This window comes from Astatotilapia calliptera, chromosome 4, assembly GCF_900246225.1.
Source record: "Astatotilapia calliptera chromosome 4, fAstCal1.2, whole genome shotgun sequence".
Classification (NCBI taxonomy): domain Eukaryota; kingdom Metazoa; phylum Chordata; class Actinopteri; order Cichliformes; family Cichlidae; genus Astatotilapia; species Astatotilapia calliptera.
In genome coordinates, this window is record NC_039305.1 from 14266226 (window position 1) to 14283898 (window position 17673).

General features: G+C 42.9%; 1 protein-coding gene and 1 long non-coding RNA gene across 3 annotated transcripts in view; one reads left to right on the forward strand and one right to left on the reverse strand.

Annotated features, from left to right (window-relative positions):
• LOC113020740 (mitochondrial import inner membrane translocase subunit TIM16-like) overlaps window positions 1-17673 on the forward strand; it is a 122074-nt gene that overhangs the window by 91653 nt on the left and 12748 nt on the right. The gene's annotated exons all lie outside the window — the stretch shown is intronic.
• Window positions 2154-2836, reverse strand: LOC113020746 (uncharacterized). Its single transcript, XR_003272221.1, has 2 exons — window positions 2633-2836; window positions 2154-2221 (listed from the first exon to the last, which is right to left on the reverse strand). It is a non-coding gene; the product is annotated as an uncharacterized LOC113020746 (long non-coding RNA).

Here is a 17673-nt window from a genome sequence, read left to right on the forward strand (position 1 = left end):
GCTCCATCAATCTTGTAGTAGGATCCAGGGTTGGTAGCACCAGAGACGCTGAAGGATACGGTATGTCCATGAAGCATCTGAATATCTTGGCGGACGGTTCGTAATGGCAGGTCCTCCGGGCTGCCTGCCAGACCAAGAGTCTTTGCAGCAGCAGGGAGCAGCATGGTCCTCTCTGAACCGTCATCAAGTATAGCATAGGTGTCTAGAGTCCGCTCTCCATGGCTCAAAAGCACAGGTACAATCTTCAGCATGACACGATTGCTGGCCCCATGGCGATCAAGGTAGAGTGAGCCCGAAGCCGAACTGGTTAGGCAGCTTTCCTCCTTTGCAGCCATGCCAGCGTTGTTTCCTTCTGTCCTGGCATTTACCTCGTGAAGAGCCAGCAGATGTTTACCCTGGCAGCGGCTGCAGGGTTTCTTTAGTGTGCACTGAGCAGCTAAATGAGTTCGGGCACAGCGCCAGCATCGTTTGTTGACCTGTATCCAGTCCTTTATTTCCTCTTTGGAGAGCTTGGCTACATCATCACATTGGCTGAAATAGTGTTCTGTGCTCTCACAGTAGGCACAGTAGGCACAGTAAGCCATGCAGATAGGTCGTACAGAGTGTAGGTGCTCCCGGGCTGTTTAAACTGGTGTCGACGAAAATCAGCTCTCTGTTCGGCAGGAAGCTTACTTATTAGTCGGGCAACGTGGGACCCACAGTTCAACTCCGCTTCTCCTTCCAGTCCTAATGTTTGTAACAGCCCAACTAGTGACTGCACCTGAAGGGAGAACCTTTGGAAGGCTACTGTGTCACCTCGCCTTATTTCAGGACCATCCAGGACACTTGCTATCTTTCTCAAGGCGAGCTGATGAGGTTGTCCAAATTTGTCGTGGAGGGCTGCCATGGTGTCAGTATAAGGCTTGGGTGAGTTCAGGTAAGCATCGGCAATAAGTCGAGCTTCATCTAGTTTGAGGTGGTCCACAAGTATCTGATACTTGAAGAGCTCAGTAGCATTAGGAGGGAGTAGGTTCTCTAAAGCCATGCGGAGCCTAGCAAACTCAGAGGGATCAGAATGAATGAACCTTGGGATGGTTGGTTTGGGCCCCCTGTACACTAGCTCAGCCGAAAGAGGAGCAGATGGGTTGCTGCCGTGCCCACTGGTTACTCCAGTGACAAGAGAGGGGGAACTGGCTGGAACAGGCTTGGTTGGGAGCAAACCTGTCTTACTTGGTGCCCAGCAGGGGGGTGGCACAGAGTGTTGTGGAGGGGCATGAAACGTGTTTCCATCCTTAACCACAGGGTCCTGATATAGGGTGCAGCGATGACTAGGCAGCGAAGGCTCACCAGTGAAATATGCTGTGCGGGGTAGAGGGTGATACTGTACACCATCATCGGAGTATTGTTCGTCAACCTTCATTTGGGAGAATCCTGTGTGCAACTCTTCCATCGGTTCAGGCCATGGCGGTGGGTCAGGCCACACCTCCTCATCCTCCTCCTGTGGCATTGTCTCAGGGGTGGTGTATACCTCTCCTGAACCGCGCTTGGGGGGATGATTGGTGCTAGGCTGTGAGGCAGTCAGGTGAGCCATATCCTTCCTCAGCAGGTGAGCCACTTCAATCAGCTCTCTGAGGTCACTCTTTGCTTCCTTCAGTTCTTTGAGGCCCTCCTGTAAAACTTGCTGTGATTGGAGTAGCTGCTCTCTTTCGGCCTGCAAGGCTCTGAATTCTGTATGAAATGTGTGTATTGAAGACCCTAGCAAATTAGAAGGTGCAAATTCAGGTGAGAGGCTCCTATTAAGGTCCACATCTTGTTCACTTCTTCCCAGTGGAGGGGGTGTATTGTAATAGGCCCCATCCCTGTCGCTGTAGAGGGGTGGCGTATGACTATACTGAGGCTGAACTCTGTCGCTTCTTGTGTGAGGCTGTGGGGTATCCCACTGCAGCATTTCCGTAAAGAGGTGGCCTGTATAGTTAACATCAAAGTCCTCAAACCGGCTTGGTCGACGTGTATGGCGTTTAGGCCTTGGATCAGGACATGTCGCTCCATCTTGATAACTCCTCCGGCTCGAAGGACCAATATTGAGGAGTACTTGTGGTGAGGGCTAGTTCGTTTAGGTTCAGCAGCTAACAAGATGGTGTATCGGTCAGGATACAGGAAGGAGGACAACAGGCTTCCACTTTGCTGGATTGTCACCGCCAGCTGTTTTATTGCCACCTAGATGCTCAGTGTTGCCAGCAGTCTGTAGTAACAAACAAGTTGCCATGAGTATATAAATATATACAGCAACAGCTTCACTAAGATAAATATAAAGGATTACATGAAATAAACCAACACATCCATCTGAATATACACATAACAGGACATATATAATTTGAACTACGCCAATCTTACATCTCTTGCTCCAAACACAGAAAGGACACAATTAAACACAGTGAGAATGTCATACATAGCCGAAACATCCACTCTAACTGTAAACAAAGGACTTGGGCGCCATCGTGTGGCCGAATAAAATTACTACATAATGGCGGCGGCCGGCAGCACATGCTTCGAGTCACGAGATGAAAAAATGCGGTGCTACAATGCGGTAGAATGTAACTAAAGCCGCGGCCAACATCAGAATCGGAAAATGAACATATTTAAGGAAACTTACTTCCAGTCATGAACTTAACACTCGGAGCATCACGTGAAGGATGGCAACCAGGAACACAGCTTACGAGGTAACAGAACTAACACAGAAAAAATCTCCTCTTCTCAAGTAGCATCGCGATACCCCCAACTTCTGCCTACGTCATTTCCTACGACTCCACCCCACACAATATTGCAGAACATAGACATAAAATCCCAGAGCCTTTTATACACTGCCCCTCTCTGAGCCTGGTTCTCACGAAGGTCTCTTCCTGTTAAAAGGGAGTTTTTCCTTCCCACCATTGCCAAGTCCTTGCTCATAGTGGACCAGCTACTGTGAATTGGTGCTTATAATATCATTGAACTGAAGTGAAACTACAAAGGCCTAACCTTCATTGTCACGTCTGCAGATCTTTGCCAACACACAAACGTGTGCCTCGGTTTGAGGTGTTCATGTTTTGTTGTTCACAGCATGCCTGTGGCTTTTTACTTTTAGGAGCTTTTTGGGACAAAAAAAACCCAAGAAAAGCATCCTTGGAGCAAACACGGGACAACAATGAGTGAGAATGAGAGCATGGTAACCACAAAATGACATTTCACTTATTCACTCATTCCACGTGTTGTCAGCCGGCACAACAAAATGCTGTCTTTTAAACAAACAAAGCTAGCTTTATGATCTCTCTTTTTTTTTTCTTTTGGCTCCAAAAACAGTGTCCATCAAATTTTAGAGAGTAACACTGATGGCACATTTTGTAACCAAACAATGCAGCTATGCACATTTGCTAAACCATTTGTCATAATTTTCAAGATTTTTCCCTGTGACAAATCTCTGGTCACACAAAGTGTGAATATTCATTTGCTTTTCTCTGGCTATTCCTTCAACGTTATTTTGTTACACAAGTGTTTCAGGAATGCCTAACATCTGTTACTTTTTGAAATTTTGAAAAGCACAAAAGCTGCATTACTTTCCTAGGACAGCGTGGGAATGATTAGTCGTTAATTTTCCATCCTCTGTCTCATTGAGAGGTTGAGGAGATTATGTCCTTCTTTAGTGTTTAGTGTATGTGCATAAATATTTGCAACTCTGTACATTTGCGTTTTGTGCACATGCACGCCATCCTCCTCTGTCCACAACTACATGTCTTCCCGTCACACATAAATGCGCTTTGACGGGAGTGTGTGTGTGGGCTGCCTAGAGACAGGCTGGGACCTCCTCTTAAGGCTTGAGCTGCCTTTCTTCCCACAGCACCCGGCAGGAGGATGTCCATGGGAAGTATAGTGCCGTGCAGAGGGGAAGAAACCTGGGAAAGAAGAGGGAGTACCTCAGAACATGCATGGTTAATTAGTGGCTGCTATGGGAACTTGAAAGGGACAGAGAAATATGGTCAACACAGCGTGCAGCAAAGAAGCAGAAGTTGTCACTATTTGTGTAAGTGCAAACACATAATGCTAACATTAGATACACCATATCAGATAAAAGTGAAATGTCGTCTGTTTCCACCCATCCTCTCTTGCGAGGTCTAAACATTATATGTCAGTGTGTTCCTCATAAAGCTGTCTTCCTTAGAGGAACCTTTCACACATAAATTATTATTGTGTGTTGTGCCGTCCATCGTTGGTTAATCAGGCCCAGTATGGCTCAAGGAACAGTGCGTATCCTGAATTTTACTTATTGTTTAGGGTTTTAAAAAAGGGCTTGGGTGGTTACACAAAATATATTTTTACCCTTTCTCATGTTTTTGTTTTTGCTTTTTTTTGGGGGGGGGGGGGATTAAAAAGCTGTGCTACTAAATCTTGCCTTTGGGAACACAGACAGGATGTCATAAAGAAAATTTAAAAATGGCTCCTGTTTTTCATATATTTATTATTTTGTTTTTAATACTTTTTATGATTGTGATTTGGGGCTTTTTCTCATTTCCATATGGTCTGGTTATTCCCTTTTGGTCTCGTTGGAGCTAGTTATGTCAACATAAAAAGCCCTCAACACAAAGACCTCAAGAATCCCAACACTGAACTTTTAGTGATTGCAGGAGCTGTTTGTTTCACACAGAGGAGGGCGAGACAGCAAATACACGGAGACCTACAGAGGTCAGACCATAGTTCACTTTGAGGTTTACTAGTCTGTTGACTTTGTGCACGCTAGCACTTCTCATTAAGGAGCGAGACAGAAATGGCAGACAGCACAGCTGGTTCATTCCTGCCTTAGAGCTGGACAAACCATTAGAGCGCATTTTATTGTAGAAAGGATAAAAACAATCTTGGCTTTACTAACGTACATTATCAAGCTGATTGAGAACATGCTTCCTTTAGCATCTGTGTGGTTTGTATTTTTATAGGTATTATTTACCCTTCAAGGTCTTTGGTGCCGTGTCAGCTTGTGGTATCTTGCATTTGTAGACAGTGCACTTGTTACTAGTTATCTGTTCCCTTGAGTTAAAATTGAGGGATTTTTGCAGGGGCTGAGGGTTAAGAGCCAAGGTAGAGAGACTGAGTGGCCTGTATATAAAAAGATAGACATCCACTGTGAGTCTTGCTTTAAAGGATTGATCTCAGCATTTTGGCTTCTGTCATCTAAAATGGGACCCAGAGGTGGCCATATTTAGATATTTTAAATATGAATATTTTACTGTGAGTCTGTGTGGATTTCCTCATTTGCTCACTTTGCTCACTTTTAGACACAGTCTCAAAATAACGATTAGAGGAACTGCAGGTTTTCAGTTACGCAGCAGCTTAGTTTTTCTTTCCTGGAGGTTGCTTCTTAGGATTTAGAGGGACCTGTCCCTGGGTTAGTCTAAGACAGTAAGATTTTTGTTTATCCTAAAATGTAGTATTTCCTTCTTTATTTGTTTAGGTTGGGTTTTTTTATTAGTTTTTTTGTATATCTGTGTCTTTCTTCTTTAGAGACTAGAGGGTTTTTTTATTGCCTTACACTGCAATTCCCCTTCAGCTCTACCAAGCATATTAGCAAGTTTGAACTTGATTTGATTCCCTGGTTTGTAACTTCGTTAGGCAAGCTGTTATTGTTCTCATTAGACACTTTATTCATTACAGCTGATGGCTGTTTTCTGTTGGCAGTTAAAGAGCCAAATACTTTCCTCGGAGTTTGGTGGAGACCTAAAAGAAAGCAAAGGGGATGGTGAATATTTGATCTTTTTTGGCATTTGACATTAATCACGACTCTTATCACTAGCTGATAACATCACCCTGTGTGTGTTGTAATTAGAGAAGTGTTTGCTAAGCTAGCCACGTCAACTTAAAAGCTAGTTTGTCAGTGTTGTGTTAATAGTGTCTTATGTTACAAAAACAATCCATTAACCCAGGTTTAAAAAAATGATATAATATGCAAATGTGCACATAAACACTTCCCTTCAACTCCAACTGTCTGTCCTGCATTCCTTCTGTGCTCACTTCCTTCTACCTCTCAGACAGATTTTCAGCTTGCGCATTGGTATGCCAGGTATTGAGTAGCAACAGCATGCCTGTGGTTAAGTGCAGGAATGACTGAAGCTTAGCTATATTATGTTCACTATGACAATTGCAGGATTGGTACTATGGCAGAAACTCTTTCAGAATGCAGAGAGCAGCAAAGGTCTGATCAGGTCATCCTGGTGCTTGCACATGCATAATTTCCACTAAAAGATGGTGTTTAAGCATCTTAATTAGTTTTTTGTTTTTGCAATATTGACTTTGCTTACATCTAATTATTCCAGCTTCTGATTTAACAACTTGCTTTGTTAGATTTTTCTTTTCAAATAAATACATTGTGAGAAAACATCAATGTTTAATATCTCCACAGACTAAAAGTCTACCCCTCTGATTCATAGCGGGTCAAATCCCGTAAAGTCCACCGAGCACAGAGAGAGGGTTTGTCAGTATTATTCTTTCACCTCCTCTTCTTCTGTTTAATGCCTTTCACAGTACTGGGTAAATCTTTCAGTGTTGTACCCTACATTTTTTATTATCCCACCATCTTTCCATGCCCAGATGCAAACTGTGTGGTCTTACCTTCGCGCTGTGTTTCTAAACTACTGCGGCAGCGTTGCTACACACTCTCTCAGCCACTGAGTCTGAAGCCCTTGTTGCATTTTTTTTTGTTGTTGCTATTCTTTGACCAGGCAGTCACATGAGTAATTTAGCTAAAAATGACCTGACTAGTTAAATAAAAGACTAAAAACAAACACGCACGCACAGATAACAGGTGTTCGCTCAGCTGCGACGCTGATACCATCAAGAGATGGATGCAAAGGACTCGACATTGAGAAAAGGTCAAGAGGTTGATTAAATGAAAAGAGAGAGCCAGGCTCACGTCCCCGTGGCTGTCGGGTTTTAGAAGAAGGGCCCAAGCCGCAACTGTTATTTTGGATTTTGTTTCTGTTCACTTCATGACAATCCGGTCACCTTCGTGTTTGCAGGGCCCATCTGAGTCTGATTCAGTGCAACTTGAGCACCACTTAGCTTTATCCTCTGGAAGAATATGCATGTGCTGTGTTAACAAATTGCTCAAAGCTGCTTTGTCATGTAGCGGATGGAAACGAGCCCCACTGTTCCTTTTACCACAAACTGTTATGTTTATACATCTCATTAAACTTTTTTTGTGTGCGTGTTACTGGAAAACTATCCGTCAGTAATTGTTTCAGTGATTAGGTGGTCAAAAAATGTGGTTTCTCCGTTGACCAGACAGAGATGGTGGAACAAGAGAAGAAAAATGTGTTTTGATGTGTGCGGATGGGGGCAGAAATCGGAGCCGGTCTGCTCGTACCAGCAGCTCATCAAGGCTATTGAGTCAAGGCTATGGTGTCTTCTGTAACAATCTCTCGGGTTCTCTTTGGAGCGGGTATCGCTTCATTCTAACTCTCCCAGATGTTGCGTTATGAGCTCAAAGCATTCTTGGACACACACAAGTATGTGGACATGCATAACTGTTGTGATTTACTACAAAAATGTGATAGCGATCTTATCTTTTACTTCTCTCTCTCGCTGACTCTCTGCTCTCCCTCCCTCAGTCTTTCGCCGTGTCTCATAATAAATCTGTTGTTCTGTGAGTTTTTTATAGTGTTTTACGGTGCTTATTCCTGCTTCTATCATTAAAGCAGAAGATTTAGTGTGGGCGTGCTGGACCTGCTAAAGGTAAAACACAGAATTTCGTCAGAGGGTCACGGTTAGTGCAGCCAAGCTAAGTCTTGAGGCTGTTAGACCGACCCCCAACGATGTGGTTAGGGATTTTTAAACCAAACCTTGTGTGTAAATTTTTCACAAAAGATCACACTTGTCGTTTTGAAAACAATCCTTTTCTGTACTCCTGAATGGTTTTTTTTCTTTTTAGAGATTTAGGATTGTTATCCAACAGGACTGGAATTTCTGCTTTTGAGATATGAGAGAGATTGGTGGCGGGAATAGAAGCGATAAAGGTGGTGATTCAGATTGAGCAGAAAGAGCAAGTATGGACACAGTCATATGAATGTGTGGGTGTGTGTGGGTGTGCATGATACAAAGACTCGGATCCACAACAGTTGTGTGCCAGAGACGGACAGAATGAGACTGATAAACTCGCTGATAATTCAAGAGTTGAAGACACCACAGAGTCAAAACATGTGAATGTGGATCCTTGAAAGGTGCTCCGCTCAACGCCTCAAGAATGTTTCGTCTTGTGAAGAAGGTTTGAAGAAGTTGTTTTAGGGTTTATGTTTCTCCCTTTATTTTTCTTCTTCCTTCTCTCGAGTTGACCCCTTTAACTCATCTGCACACATGTAATGTACTCGGGCTTGTAGGAAAAACAAATATTAAGCAGTCGTGTTTTGCGTACATAAATCACTGGGTTTTATGGTTTTAGCATTCCCAATAATGCAGACTTGGCCGGCCATGAGCGGGTGTCTCGCATACACTCAGACATATACACTAAGGTGAGTATGTTCTGGAGGTTTGAGTCAGCAGTTATGAGCTGTTCTTCCAGACCATTAGCCTTGAAGAAAATCAGAGATTTCCAAACTGTCGGCTGGGCTGCTGCTGTCAAGCACCAGAATGTCCTTCTGAGACTGACCACAGTCTGTTTAGCTGGACAATATTTTAACAGGGCTGTAAGTCCTTCATCAAGGCCATTATTGGTGGATTGTGTTTTTATATTAGACTTTACTGAGCGCTGCAGTGTGTGTAGCGTAAACCAGCAACAGTTTGGGGCACATGTGGTCTTTCCACAGCAGGAAAAATAGATTAGAGTGGACCTACGTCGCCAGTGTGATTCCTGTTTGAAATGTACATTTCAGCTATGGCTCTGGTATGCAGAATAATTACTGTGCACTGCGTGATGTCGATGGGTGATTGCAAGCATGCCATTCTAATTATCTGGTTTTATTTTCAAAACCAGAAGATATTTTCATTTCTTTTCATTTTTGAGTCAGAAAATAGCAAAAACGAAGTGGATTTACAAAGACACCGATACAGATTATATGCAGCTTTCCTTGTGTTACCTGCTGAGATATACCGTAGTTTTGTAAATATCATTTGTTTTAGTTGTATTCTATTCATTTTGGCTAATTATTATTAATCTCTGTGTGTTTTTTCTATCACACAACATGAATCGGGCCAGGTTTAGAGGAAGGCTGCCTCTCCCCGAGCCTGGCTCTACGGGACGTTTCTTCCTGCGTTGTGCTTGCTCACAGGGGATCGTCTGATTGTTGGGGTTTTCTCTGTTTTCTTTGTAGTATTGTAGGATCTTTATCTTACCTTAAAAAGGCACCTTGTGCTTTGAGACTGATAAATAACACTGAATTTGATAATTCAGTGAGTGTAATTATTTCTTCAGATAATTTTTAGCTTTGAAACTAAAGCAAGTCTCCACATTTCCTTGTTTCAGTGTATTTGTTGATCGAATAATGTCTTTCAGATATTACTATTGTCCAATAATCTATCAACTTCAAGTCAAGAGTGCAAAACAGTTCCACACTTCCTCTTTAACATGTGTACTGTATTTTGTGTTTAGCGTTTAAATTACAACCATGACAAGAGCAGGAGTTTTCTCAGGTAACCTAACAGCAGAGAGGGTCATAGCGGTCGTGACCCTCACCCTTTTGCTGTCTGTCTTATGTGCCATGTCCTCTCCTCTCTGCTCTGCTCTGAGGCAGTCACAACTACCAACTGGTTCCCAGGCCCTGAGCGACAGGTCACGCTATGGTCGTCTAGCCTGGGCCCTTGATGCTGAACCCCGAGGTTAACACGGAACACATCCTTTCAGGGGCGCTGCGATCATCATCTCACCTACTGCACCTACCAGCTTTTTAGAGATGTAGAGACACAACACACAAACATGTCTCGGTAATGAAAGTAGCTATTTATTTCCTCTAGCACGCTAGTCTTAATTCCTAAAGTGTGTTTCATGCAAATGAGCATTTTAAGTATTTGTGTTTCCCATTAGTGCATCCTTATTTCTCCCTCATGCCCACCCACATCCTACAACAAGCCCATTCCCACTGAGCACTGACAATCAAGAGGCTGAGCCCTCCCACCAGTTTATGACCAGTGACCTGACTGTTTTATAACTGAGCAAGTCTGGACCAGTTTTCCACACATTTGTGTGTTTTTGTGCTGACATGAGCATCTGTCATTTTTCAGATAGTATTTTTTTTAAATTTATCTTAGAAAAGCATCTGTATGCGTTTCATCATTTTAGTGTACATATCTGTTCAGCCCGATTAAGCCCCCTCGTCCTTAATCGGCCCTTCGTCCCCTCCAGTGAAAATAAAGATTGGGCTTTTCATTCTTCATGTCAACATTATGTAAAGCAGATGTAATGCCGATCATGTGGTCATGCAGCATTCTGTTAAGTTGCCTCGAGATGTGTTGAAGCTGCGTTGCAATGGGCTATTTTTCTGCACGTGTTTGGTGTTTTGCAGAGATGCGTTATGTGGCGGCAGCAATATTAGTAGCAGTGTTGCAGGTCTTGCTGTTTCTGCCTGCGGAAATGGATTAAGTGAGCGATTGGCCGCACCGATTTGGGTAGCCTGTGTCGGTATGAAGATAATTTGGAATGCTAATGAAGCGTTATTCTGTTTCTTGAGGACACGAAGAAAAATACTGTGGAAGCTTCTGCATTTTTTCCCATTTGGCAACTTTGCGTGTGGTTATATGTGGAATTGGATGGTGGGTGTCATAAGGGTCACTGCAGACCTGTTGACATCGGATTCAGTGAGTTTAATTAAATCGTGGTCCATGTACGTACGTGTGTGTGTGTGTGTGTGTGTGTGTGTGTGTGTGTGTGTGTGTGTGTGTGTGTGTGTGTGTGTGTGTGTGTGTGTGTGTGTGTGTGTGTGTGTGTGTTGGTCCAGAGGATGGGGGCCCGATGGAGAAAGCAGAGAGCAGGCGCTTGGCAGCCCATCTGAGGGGTTCGTCACTGGGGCTCACACACGGCCACAGCTGGCCTCTCCACTGACAATCCTGGCTTTTCTCCCCCTCTCAGGAACGCACTGCGTCAACTCTAATTCCTTTCTAATGAACTGGCTACTGAAGGTAGCTAGGCAGGCAGACCCGGCACACTTATTAAAAGCACATAGTGGAAACTAAACACATACTCAGTGGAAAAAATATGTCACACTTTTGTACATTTCAGTTTTCAGCAGGATGTCTGTGCAGCTTGGCTCAAGCACCCGTTGAGAAACTTCAAACTCATAATGTCTTTGAACCTGCAGTCAGCTCAAGCAGAGCTGTATCTTTAGATTTTAAACCATATGAGAACCTACAGTTTGTCTCATTGTGAAGTTTTTTATCGCCTACAATTGAGCCACAAAGACTCCTTTGTCTGATATGATCTGATGATCCGTGCGGTTTACACTTATTCACTGGTTCAGTTCAATTTTCTAGTCCAAATAAAGATAGTATCTCCATATACCATACCTTATGCATGGAACAATGATGCACATGTCTTTGGGAGGTCTGAAAATACTTCTGGGAATCACAAACAAACCAGATTAACCAGAATAATCAAGCCACAAATAGATTTTAGAGTAAATAGCATTGATTTTTAAATTACAACTGTACTTTTCAACATGCATAAAGAGTCAAAGATGTTAATGGCTGCAGACATGACTGTAGAATGCACTATCCAATCAAAGTGTGCTGGAAGATGCCACTCTGACACAAATCACCTACCTAAGCCTATTTTTCTAATGCTGCAACGTTAATTTGTATCGTCCCTGTTGTATAAATAAATAAAATGCAAATATAAAACATTGTTACAGCCTGTCGTGGTAGCTTCCTTGCAGTTGCCTCTTTCAGTTGACAGAGTGCATCACTGGATCATGAAAAAGAGATGAATCTTCAAAGATGAGTCCACTCCTTGATGGATCAGATCAGTTTTGATGGCCTGATGGGAGACTTACACAGAGATAGTAACGTGGTTTTAATGCTGTGGTCTATCGGTGCAGTGCTGTATTTAGTATAAGAAGGTCGGAGCTGAAACTTTGGTTTCCTCTTGTGGGAATGAGATAAATTTGGACAGTTTTACGTGAGGACAGTTGAATGTATTTCAGTTAAAGGCTAGTACAACTATGATACAGAGTGAGTCGAGCGGCCTCACTGTGACCCTTTGCTTTTACTTCTGTGGTGCAGCCTGTGGATCCTCTGTTGCTGCTAATGGAAACTGCTAAGCACATTGAGACAACACAAAGCGCATAGGTTTGATTGCTGTGTCAGTTTACAAAGGTGACAGAGTTCGTCAGCTTTGATGTATTGTTTATTTGCCTGCGTCTGGCACCCTTGATGGATCGTGATGCTATAGTTTGAAAGCATTTGTCTGTTCCAAAGCTTTTGTTGACTTTTTAGGTGATCTTTTCCATGATTATCCATTTTCACTTGGATTATCTCCTATGAAAAGTATTCCCTTTTCTTTAATTTCACATACTTCGTTAGCAGTACATTATAAACCAACCTCGAATTTTCCATCCTGGAGACAAGCTTACAGCTTCTGTGAATCCCATTTAATATCAGTGGATTATTCCACTCCAGTCCCTTCATTATCGAGGTAATGTTAGCACCCGCAGCGCAAGTGTGCATAAAACCATTAGCTGTGTCCAACTCATTTACACAAAAGTAATAACACTAGAACAGGAAGGTTGTGCCCTTTCACAGAAAGCAATAAAGAGAGGAAGAGGGCAAGGTTATCAGGAGAACAAGTAGATATTTTGCCGGTCATATGAACTGTCTTCATCAGATAGTGAAAATAACTGAAAAGCATGTGCTTATATGGTCACACTTTTAGATGGGAGATACAGCTCTTAGTTACAGCCAGATGGTTATCACACCAGATATTTTTACAAATCAATTTTATACTACAGTACATATGCCACATTATTAATCTACTTTATGTCTGTACATGTGAGAACAGATAGAATAAAGTCAAAAGTACAATTAAAACCTAGTTGAAGGTTTTACGGTCATTACAGCTGTAACTTTACAGCCATACAAGCGATGGTATCTATTTTGCTCTATGTGAAACTCAGAACAATATCAGATGTCATGAACCTTTTCCCAGATATTCGTAGTGACCAGGGGACAACTAATGTAGAATCGCTGATCCATCGAGGACAAGACAAGATGATAGTTTATTAAATTTAAATGAAATTTGTAGATTGTTTCGGTGGAGTTTAATAAACTGCTTGCTATCTAAAATATAACGGGACACCGGAGTATATTCTCGAGCATCTTTAATCTCTTTTCAACTTTAATCTCAGCCAAACAGATTTACTCAGGAACAAATAAAATACTAAAAAAGCCAAACAATAACATTTTTAAGTTATCTAAGTGACTCATATATCATGTTTAACCTGAGTAGCGAAAGACGGCGGTGGGTTTGAAGACGATTTGCGGGGAGTCCGGTGTTCTCACGGGCTCTAGTGAGCCTTGCCCCCGGCTCGCTATCGAGCTAGTGGGTAAAGAAAACGTCGGAGCGCTTTTGAAAATATTTGGTGTCTTGATAAACTGAGCAGATATTTGAGGTTTACACAGCTACATTCTTGCCTAAACGTTTATTTTGTGACCCAGAAAGAATAATGAGAGTAATATTAAAACTAACTAGCTGCCGCCATTGTTGTAAACTGCGCTATGAATTCTGGGAGACAGCTTCTTCTTCTTCGGGGTTTAACGGCAGCTGGCATCCTTGTACATGCAGTGCTGCCATCTTCTGTTTCAGTCCGTTATTACACTCTTAAATCCTACTACTTATTCCTGCGTCTTTTGGGATCTTACAAAGCTTCAAACGACGCGTCGACTATTAAATTAGTCGTCGACGATTTTCATAGTCGACGTAATCGTGACTAGTCGACTAATCGTGGCAGCCCTAAATGCTACCCAGAAAGAGGAGGCCTTTGAGGAATATGAAGCCAGCTCAGTTTTTGACATTCAAAGCTCTGAATGTGACTGCCTTTTGTTCTGGGGAGGCCAGTCCATGACTGATAGGGTTCCATTGTGTGTTTTTCTATCCAGGCATGCTTTCACTGCATGAGCGGTGTGTTTGGGATCATTGTCATGCTGAAAAATGAAGCTGTTGTCTATCAGATGGTTTCCAGATGGTACTGAGTGATGGATTAAAAATCTGATGGTACATTTCTGCGTTCATATTTCCATCAATATTGACAAGATTCCCAAACCTACTGGCTAAAATATAGCCCCAAACCATGTCAGAGTCTCCACCGTGTTTTACAGATGGCTGTAGACACTCACTGTTGTATTCAAAATTTGAATACATCGCTTTATAAGATATGTTGACACTGATTTTCAGTCGTTCTTGTATAATTTGGCATGACTCAGTCCTTTCTCCCCATTTCCCTTCCTTAAGAATGGCTTCTTGACAGCCACACTTCAGTGAAAAGTAGTTGGATCAACAGATCCATCTCTCAGATTTGCTGGGGAGACCACGTTCATGCTTCAAAATCAGTGATTCAAAACTGCTAAAATGTGCTCTGACCTATCCCAAGAGTCTTTGTGGCCAAATAGTCCGATAGATAGCTGACCAGCAGGATTGCAGTGAATCAGTCAGATACAGATGGACAAGCTGAAGCTTTCAGTCTGTAGAGGCAGGTGGGCTGATAAAGTGGGCCGATTGAGGGTGAAGGGTCTGTTGATCTGTGAACTCAGAGATAGCGCTGCACCCATCACTCCCACTGACGGGGATGACATAACCAGGACACTGATAAAGAAGATGGGAGTAGGGCGGATGGTGTGAATAAAAGGCAGGTTATATTGTATACAAACATTACAGTGGACACTCTCCACTGCTGTGACTCAAGATAAAGTCAAAATGGCTTTTTTCTGGTGGAACTTGGTGAACTCTGAGTGTTCTCGTCATGAAAAGTAGTATTTTATAGGTCTAGCACATGGTTACAAGCATACAGCATCCTCTACAATTAGCCTCTCACTTCAAGTGAAGAAGAATACTTAAACAAGGACAAAAGGAGAACCCTTTTATAGAAGGATTAACAGCAGCGAGAGGGCGAATTTCAATAAAATAGTTAATAGTTCGAGTGTTTGTCCATCCAGTCTGAATAAGACTACAACAACTGAGCTGGTTTCATATTCCTCAAAGGCATCCTCTTTCTGGCTAGCTCTTACCTGTCATCTGGAGCTTATTGAGCTGTCTACTGTGTGTGTGTTTTTGTGCATGTGTGTGTAAGGTTAGCCAAGCTTTAAGGCCGTGATCTCACACGACAGAGAAAGGTCCCTTTGAGTGATACAGATCTGGTCGTAGCTCAACCCATAACATTATACCTCCACAGGCTGCTTCCATTAGCTCCACCTATACTCTTTATACTGTAACAGTACTGTGTGTGTCTGATAGCATCAGTGTGACTGGATGTGCCTGCACACTCACAAGCATTGTGTGGGTGTGCATTTTCATATTTCCGAAGAACATACGGTACAAGAACATGCACCTCAGTGTGCTGCTGAAAGGACTGTGTGTGTGTGTGTGTGTGTGTGTGTGTGTGTGTGTGTGTGTGTGTGTGTGTGTGTGTGTGTGTGTGTGTTTTTGGCGTGCACAAGATTTGGGAAGTGCATATAATTGGGCACCTGCAGCTAAAGTTGGAAAGAAACTTCAGGGTTGATGGAGTTCAACCAAGCAAAAATGTCCAGTCACTGAACATTAAGAATGGGCACAGCAATCAATTTACACACACACACACACACACACACACACACACACACACACACACACACACACACACACACACACACACACACACACACACACACACACAATTTCTGCACTTGTCTTTCATCCACATGTCTGCTTGTCTGGCCCTCCATTAGCCAGTTATTCCAATAAAATACACTATCTCATACATTATCAAATGACAGCACATTCTCACAATAATACTATACCTGTGCTGATTCTGACTCACACACTCGCACACACAGACTCACTCACACAGATGCAGGCTGGGGTAATATACCCATCATATCTGCTGGTGATGAAGGCTGCTGTCATGGGGCAGAAGGTTGTTTTATGATGGTTCATTTGGGCTTGCGTGAGGCAGCAGTGTGAGGCGATGGCAGACGAGACAGGAGGCGTGCTCTCTGTGCTCTGCTTTGTGTAAACTCTGACAGGAGCAGAGTCCCAGTGACAGACTGAAGCCAGGGGGATTTGGGAGCACCGGGCGGCTCGTTGCAAATCATTGCAAGAGTTTGAAAGGTGTTAAGATGTTAGTGGGTGTAGATGCGACTGAGAAGAGTCTGGCAAAAGTTAAATCTTTCAAGGCGGGGTTGCTGAATTGTCATGTTTTCCAGCTGATATTATAATAACTCGTAATAAGTTTTCTCGTTTGGTTTTCTCTTTTTCTTTCTCTTCTGCAGTATTATTTGATGGCTAATTAGTGCATGTGGTTTTAACTTGGAAGCACACACCCAGCACTGGAAAGGTCTTATGTCTGGATTAGCATGTCTGGCTGCGTTCACTGCTACACTCGCACCTCTCCTGAATGAGCCCTGTAATTGTTTTCCTTTCATTCATAATCAGCCCGTGTGATCAGGATCTGCATAACAAGCTCAGTCCTGTGAATCTAACTGCACTGTGTCATTAATAATACATGTATGCATACATCATTAAGCTGCGTAATTAGCCTGTGTATCTTGTAAATCTGTGTGTGTAAATATGCACATGCATGCTTTGCGTGAGTTTTCCTGTGTGGGAAAATGCTCTTGTGGTGAGGTGGAGCATGAAATACGACAGTAAACACAGGCCGCTATCAGTGATAAAGCTCCGCTCCTGTTATGTGGATGTTTGACTTGTACTTTTACTGTGAGAAAACCAGAGATAAGACCTCAGAAAAACTGAAGGCAATTTGGAGAAATAATTGGGGATTGTGGAGGACAAAGCGAGCTCACGGTTGTAAGCAAGGTTGTGTTTTTGAATGAGGAAGGCTTGAACGGGTGAGGGACAGGAGGACAGGCAGCGAGAGGGATGTGGGAATGGAGGTGTTTAGGGTCTCCCTGTGGAGCGTCTCGGATATGGGAACACGGAGTCGGCCTAATGAAGCGTGGCCGCCCCTCGCTGACTTAACAGGCCTGAGATACAGGCAGGGATGTTGGGGGAACAGAGAAGTCACAGGTCTGATACTCGTCCAGTTTTTGATACAGAAAGAAAGAAAGAGCATAAGAGGATGAGAAGAGCAGGGAACACTCGTTAAAAAAAAAGACTTGCACCTACTGGATAAACATTTAAGGAACAAAACATTAAAATGACAGTTACGTTGTTCTGGAGGGAGACGACTGATCTTAAAAGGTTTTAAAAGATTATGTTCCTTGATGTGCGCTGGGTCATTTCTGCCGTTGTGGCTTTTGCGAAGCAGCTGATATTTCAACAGGTTTAAGAGCTGAATACTTTGTATGGGAAGAAAATCATAGTGGACTCTTAGCTATTGACGTCATGGGGTTCAATGTTGGGACCGGCAATTTTGTGGTGCCATGGCGGTGCCAGCTTTTTGGCACAAGGAGCAATGCTTTTATTTATTGAATTTTTGCATGAAACTAGTTATAGATTAGAAAGTAGCAGCGCATCAGAGGAAATGGGTGAGTGCAGAGTAATAT